General features: G+C 34.2%; 1 long non-coding RNA gene across 1 annotated transcript; it reads right to left on the bottom strand.

Moving 5' to 3' along the window:
* Positions 1–4,491: 4,491 nt before the first annotated feature.
* Positions 4,492–5,616, bottom strand: LOC128290214 (uncharacterized). Its single transcript, XR_008279858.1, has 2 exons — positions 5,571–5,616; positions 4,492–4,690 (listed from the first exon to the last, which is right to left on the bottom strand). It is a non-coding gene; the product is annotated as an uncharacterized LOC128290214 (long non-coding RNA).
* Between the last annotated feature and the right edge of the window lie 2,284 nt (positions 5,617–7,900).

Genomic DNA, 7,900 nt, shown 5'->3' with positions numbered 1-7,900 from the left:
TCAACAACCTCTTAAAATTCGGCCACAACTCCTCACACTCTTCAAACACTCAAGTTTCTGTCAAACTACAACTCTCCCATGGCCAACAGTAAAAATAAATTCCCTGCTTACGCCAGTACTTGAATTCTAGACCTCCTGCTCATTAACACTCCTTTTAACCACCAGACCAGCAGGCCCATTCTGTCATGTTTTACCCATATTTATTTATAAGTCTACTGACTAGAGATAGGGGTTATTCCATTAAAAACAAAAATTTTTCCCAAGCTAAGGCTTGAACCCAAGACTTCTCAGACACTCTCAGAACACTTAACCACTAAAGTAGATAGATATTTTTGCCACAAACATTTTAAAAATAAATATTAAGGGCTTTTTGGGCATTACATTTTTACTTGCAAAGATAGTTGTAATTTCTATTTTGTGCTTTGCAAAGATTCTTAATATGTAGTGTTCATTTTTCTTTCACTGTGCGTTATTGCTTCGTCTTCTTCTTTGGTTTGCTTTATTGCTTCATCCACCCACAGTTGAGCTTATTGTGTTCACTAAATCACTGTAAGTTCTTTGGCAATTAAATTCTTTCATTTTGTTTTACTGTTATTGAAATTAGTATTGAAGAAACGTGACCCTTTTACTATGATTTGAAGATATGTAACACTTTAATATCTTGTAGTAATTGCTCGTCTGCCTTTAATAGTACAAAGTGAGAGGCGTAAAAGAATTGGTCTAACATTGATAGTATGGTTGCAAATGTGAACAGTTGCGAGTTGGTTCTTAGTTACATTGGGTGCCATCCATAGCCAACTTACTTATAGACCAAGGATTAGATCATATATTTTAGATTTTTATGCAAAACGAGATTATGTGAAAAGACTTGTATATGCTAGTAACAAAACTTGTATTGAATAAGTTAGGATGAATAGAATTACCTTTTTTAAACTATGTGAGATGTTACAAACTTTAGGGGGATTGAAGTCGTCAGGGAACATACTTGTTGATGAGCAAGTGGGAATGTTTTTACATATCATTTCTCATCACCTTAAAAATCGAGTCACCAAGCATCACTTTAATAGGTTCGGGGAAACCGTTAGCAAATCATTTCACAATGTTTTAAATGTTATCATATGATTACAAGATGTGTTATTTAAAAAGGTAGAGCCAATTACAGTTAATTTTACAGACCTAAAGTGAAAATAGTTCAAGGTATTGGAGTGAGTTCCATATATTGCTCGTACATAATTTAGTTGATTTAGATTTAAATATAGTATCTTTACCCGAGGTTTTATACGTGTGATGTAGAATTTCTTAGGTGCTTTAGATGGAACCCACATCAAGATCAGGGTTCCAACAGTTGATAAACCTAGATATTGAATACGAAAAGGTGACATAGCAAGAAAAATGTTAGGTGTTTGCACACCTGATATGCATTTTGCCTATGTTCTTCCTAGTTGGGAAGGTTCTGTTGTTGATGGACGGGCTTTTCGAGAAGCCAGTAATAGGAGACATGGACTAAAAGTTCCTTATGGTAAAGTGCAAAATTATAGAAATTTGAATTAATTTTTAAGATCATACTTTTTTAGGAAATTAACCATGATAAATAGTTTTTTATAGGTTGTTATTATCTAGTTGATGTTGAATACACAATCTGTGAAGGATTTCTTGCGCCTTTTAGAGGATAAAGATATCATTTGAATGAGTGGCGTCAGGGTTACTAGCCAAGTACTCCAGAAGAAATTTTCAATATGAAACATGCTTCAGCGCGTAATGTTATTGAAAGATGCTTTGGGTTATTAAAACTTCGATGGGGAATACTTAGAAGTCTATCATTCTATCTTGTGAGGGTGCATAATAGAATCATTATTGCATGTTGTTTGCTCCATAATTTTATTCAAACATATATGAGTCTTAATCCTATTGAAGCGGAGTTAGAAGGAGAATTAACTAGTAATGTGATAGATGACGATGAACTGAATATCGTAAATATTCATCCATCGAATGAATAGGCTACATGGAGGATGAAACTAGCCAATCAAATGTTCAATGAATGGCAAGCATCTAGAAATTAGTTAGGTTTAAGGTAAAAATAGTAAACGTTAATTTTGTTTATGTTATTTCATGTATCTAGTTTATGAAACTTTGGTGGTGTTTGAATTGTTTTTTGTATTGTAATAGACTTTTTGAATCATAATTTATTTTCTTTTGATTCATTATGTGTTATAATTTTATAAAGTGTCAAACTTTTGATTCATAATATTGAACTTAATTTTAATTTGCGTTTTTTTTTAAGGTAGTTATGTCAGGTTTTTCACAATCAAGTGTTTCTTCCCAAAATTCTTGAGGAACCAAAAGGAAATGGGTTCTACATGAAGATGCTGTGTTGGTTGCTTGTATGGTCAACTTACACAATGTTAGAACCTTTAATATAGATATGGGATTCAAAGTCTGTTATTTAAATGAGTTAAAGAAAATGTTAGAAAAAGTTTTACCCCATACTATGTTGAAGGATAAACCTAATCTTGAATCAATGATTAAGACATTGAAAAAGGATTGGGCAATCATTTATAACATGCTTAGTGGAAAAAAATAGTGGCTTTGGTTGGGACAAGCATAGGCAGCTTGTTGTTGTTGAAGATGCTATGTGGAACTCATATATAAATGTAAGAATTATTTCAAGTCTTTGTTATCTTGTTTTGACCAAACTTATATCTAATACGGGTTCTTCATTTTTTATAGAGTCATAAAGAAGTCGGTCAATTCAAACATCATAGTTTCCCATATTATGACCAACTTACTGCCATCTACGCAAAAGATTGAGCCACTAGGAAAGATGCTCAAACAGCCGCTGATATTATTGAAGAAATAGATGTTGAGGATGTAGTTGCTACAAATACTCATGAAGAAAAAAATAATTTCCATGGATGCAAAGTTGATGTTTCTTTGGATAACATGGATCTTTCAACTACACGACCGCAACCACCTAGAAACCAAGGTGATTCCACATTTTCAAAGAAGAAAAAAAAGATTTCTGATGGAAGTGATCATATTTCTTCTACTTTATTTACTGATGCTGCAACTTTATTAGCGGAAAACATACGGACCATTGGCCTTGAAATCAGTAGGAGTATTGCCTCCGAAGTGCTAATTAAATAAAAGTCAGAAATGACCATTCAAGAAAGTGCTCTAAAATTATATTCAACCTTATGTGAAGTAGAAGGTTTAATTGATGATGAGTGCTATCAAGTGTTGAGCAAAATTCTAGACCATCCAACGCAAATGCTCATGTTTTTTAGTTTACCTTCTTCTGTGCGATTGGAATGGGTCAGAAGATTTCTTACTGACCATTAAAAATCATTGTTGTGTTATGATATTTTGGTAACTTTTTGTGTTTGCAATATTTGGATGGTATAATGACATGATAGAATGTCATTACAATGTTGTAACTTTTGATATTGTAAAATTTAACATATGGATTATGACATATAAGCTAGTGAAATAATGTAACTTTTGTTAATATATGAATATTATGTTTGGATGTGAAATATAATTCTCAAGCTATTTCTTACTTCTAATATTTTATTTTTATTTTAGAATAATTAAATTATTTGTTTCATTAATGATATTTTAGCACATTAAATATGTATTGCAGTTTAAAAATAATAAAGTAGGTTATATATTATTTTTATAATATTATATATTATGATTTTTTAATTTATATAATAATAATTATATTAAGAATGTTATTGAATTATATGTTATTTTATTAAATTATACTTAATAATAATTTTATTAAATTTTAATAACAATAACAATAACCATCTACTTAAAAATTCAGCTAAGGATACTTTGGTCATTTAAGCCTTTTTCCTTATACTATTACAATATCTATTCCATTCAACCAAACAAAAGAATACTATTATAGCTCTATTCCAGTCCATTCAACCAAACAGTTGAATTACTGATTACAACTCTATTCAATTACAGCCTTATTCCATTACAGTAAACCAAACGTACCCTTAATTTTTGTTAATGTTCACAATTTAAGTTGGAATTATTCTGTTGTTTTATCCAATGATATTTCATGCTTATTGTAACACCCCAAACCCGGCCCAGACGTTATGACCGGATCCGACATGCCACATTGAAGCGTTCAAAACATTTTATATTGTTGATCCAGAAAAACTTACTTAGTGTTTTAAAAGATAATTTCATTATAGGTTAAAGTGAATGGAAGTCATGCACCGTAGGAACCCTAAAAGAGGTGGTGAGTCCATCGATCGCTAAGTACCAAGCTCCTTCGGATCTAATCCTAGACATGCATACCGCCATTGCCACACCTTAACGTCATGGATATTTCTAGGAAACCGATTTGATTAAGTCATTTTAGGAAAAGTGATTAATTTTGGAAAATACTTTCATTGCGGAAGCTTTGCTTGTTGTCGTGTTATTTTGAAATCAATTGTTGTTTTTGAAAACGCCTAAAGCTATCCAATTTCAACATTTAAAATAAGTAATACCTATCTTAGTAATACATATTAAAACCATCAAAAATAATTAAGCGGTCTTATTACATTTAAAACCCAAAACTTCAAACGTAAATAAAAGGATGTCCAATTCACCAGAAGAAAATCAAACTTTCAGAACGGGTGGCCACTCCGAATTCCCTCACAGCTCCAAGCCCACTATGGTTGGGGATTTCCTGCGTGGATGAAAATCAAAGGGGTAAGTTTGGGGAAACTCAGTGTGTAAGGAAAACCCATTCAAAGCCCAAGTCAGCTCTAGCCCATTGGGCCTAAGCCCATTCAGTAATAATGATGGTATGGACGAGCCCTTTTCAGATTACAATAAACTGGGCCTTAGCCCTTTATTCAGATAACAATATGGCCCATAGGCCCATTTCAAAATACATGCAACATCAATAACATATGCAAGCCCATTTGGGAGACTACTCAACCCACCAACCACTACACTCCACCCGCATCACCCTTACACTCCATGTGGGAATAGCTCAACCCACCCAAATTTAACACTCCACAGCTTGCGACCTTGCTTTCGATTATCAATGAACCGAGGCAAAGCCTCCAAAGTGGACAAGCCACTTTCAGACTTCCTCCGTCAATATCCCAATCCCATGCATCGATAATAACAACATGGCATGCAAAATAACAACAGTCAAACATGCATTTAGGTCAATTTAACCCTGGGGGTATTTCGGTAATTTATCTACTAAGGGTAAAACTGTAAATTTTTCATTTTTAAAGGTATTTCAATAATTTATCTATTTTAGGGTTTTTCATGCATATTCCTACTTTTCACGTACTAACAGAATCACGTACCGAGGGTTCTTACTGAATTGGACCCGTTGGCCCATCATTCCAATTTTGGCCCATTAAGCCCAAAAATATCGAGGGCACAGAAATCATGCACTTTGCAGTCCAAATTTGCAGCTTACCAAAAACATTAATCGATTTACCTCACGAGCATTCGCACACTCGCAAATCTACAAAATATTGTTTTCGGCATTTTGGCTTTTCGACTTTTGCCGATCCAGACTAAGAAAGAGGGTGTTAGTTACACACCTGTTTGCGACGATATGCTGACGAGATCCACACACGAACTGCCTGCAATTGGATTACTAACACATTAATCTAACTATTCAAATAGAACTACATATCATAGTAAGCTTATAAGAAATCAATAAGCAACTCATTAACAATTTTTTGTCAATGTTTACCACATAATCATAATCTCACTGCAAGCTGTCTTCCTGAACAACAGTCACTAAATCATTTATAACTGGAGCTATGAAACTCCAAACCAAGTGCCGTTAATTTTCCCTGAAAATAGACTCATATATCTTATATCCATAAAATTTTCAGAATTTTTGGTTTAGCCAATCAATGCCAGATTTTTCTCAAAGTTTCCCATGTTTCACTGTTTGACTAATCTGACCACTCTTCATTACGAATCAAATTTCTCATTGTACAGAATTCAAAATATGTTCTTGTTTATTTCATTAGAAACTAGACTCAATAAGATTTAATTAAATAATTTATTCAGCTTCTAATTCATCTCCCACAATTTATGGTGATTTTCCAAAATCACATTACTGCTGCTGTTCCAAGCAAATTTATTACTAAATCACTCTTTCACACCTAACTTGCATGCTTGTTATTTAAACATGTATATCACCAATCAATCATCACATATATATGATTTTACTTAAGTATAATCTCCATTTCATCATTTTAAAGCACAACATGATAGCCGATTTTTTTCCCCTTAGCATCTAAGGCACATGCATGCTCATTTGTTTGGCTCAACTTCACCTATCTTCCATTTTTCATCAAAAGAACATGAAACAACAACCATTTCCTTCATTTTAATTCATGATTAAATGCTCACAACACAACTAAAAACCAAAATATGCTTCAAGAGTTAAGGTAGAATCAAGAAGAACTCATGAACCTCAAAATAGAAGCAAGCTACCATGAACTTACCTTCAATTTTCTTCCCCAAGTGACCGAACATTCAAGAGCTTTCTCCTCTCCTTTCTCTTCTCTAACTTTCGGCTATGATGAACAAAGATGGATAAAACTTTGTTCTTTTCACCCCTTTTTCTTTTAATAAAATTTCATATTTCATCCATTTAATTCTTTAATACAAAAGACATTGAATGCCCATCATGGAACATTTACCTAAACCATTATCATGGAACATTTACCTAACCCATTATCATGGAATATTTACCTAATCCATTATCATGGAACATTTACCTAACCCATTATCAATTTGTACCATGAATTATGGATATCAAGTGCTCATATTGTCTACAACAACATGATGGCTGGCCACTTCATGTAAAATAGGAGGTTTGTCATGCAAATCCTCCTATTTTGCACTCCTATTTATTTGGCCACTTCAATTTAGCCTATAGCATTTTCAAACATTTTCACATAGGTTCTATTTCATAATTTCACCCCCTTTTTCTTATGGAACAAAAATTAACTAAAATTGTCGGGTTCTATCTTAAGCTTGGGCCTTCTAGAGGCCCACTAACATAATTAAACCTATGCCAACATTCACAGAATTCCCGAAAATTGGGGCGTTACAACTCTACCCTCCTTAAAGAAATTTCTTCCTCGAAATTTACCTAATCCAACTAGTTGAGGGTATTGTTGACGCATAGTCTCTTCTGATTCCCAAGTAGCTTATTCCCTTCCATGATTACGCCAAAGTACTTTCACTAACGGGACAGATTTCCTTCTGAGAACCTTAACATCTCGAGCCAATATTTGCACAGGCTCCTCCTCAAAGGTCAAATCAGTCTGAACTTCAATTTCTGCAACTGGCAGGACATGAGCAGGATCAGAACGATAACACCTTAACATGGAGACGTGAAAAACATCGTGAATCCTGTCTAACTCTGGAGGCAATTCCAACTGATAAGCCACTGGGCCTACTCGCTTCAAAACCCGATAAGGCCCAATGAACCGCGGACTCAACTTGCCCTTCTTACCGAACCTTAATATCTTCTTCCAAGGAGAAACCTTTAAAAAGACCATATCACCTACTGAGTACTCAATCTCCTTACGCTTCAAATCTGCATATGACTTTTGCCTATCAGATGCTTCTTTTAACCGGTCCCTAATTATTCTGACCTTATCCTCAGTATCCGCTACCAACTCTGGACCAAGAATTTATCGCTCTCCTAGTTCAGTCCAACAACTAGGTGTACGACACCTTCGTCCATACAGTGCTTCATACGGTGCCATTCAAATACTTGCCTGGTAACTGTTATTGTACTCAAATTCTGCCAACGGCAAGTAATCCTCCCAACTACCTCGAAAGTCAATCACGCATCCCCTCAACATGTCCTCCAGAATCTGAATAACCCTCTCTGACTGAC

The sequence above is a fragment of the Gossypium arboreum genome, chromosome 1 (assembly GCF_025698485.1).
Source record: "Gossypium arboreum isolate Shixiya-1 chromosome 1, ASM2569848v2, whole genome shotgun sequence".
NCBI classification, from domain to species: Eukaryota; Viridiplantae; Streptophyta; class Magnoliopsida; order Malvales; family Malvaceae; genus Gossypium; species Gossypium arboreum.
Note: the sequence above shows the minus strand (reverse complement) of the source record. Positions and strands in the feature narration are given on the sequence as shown.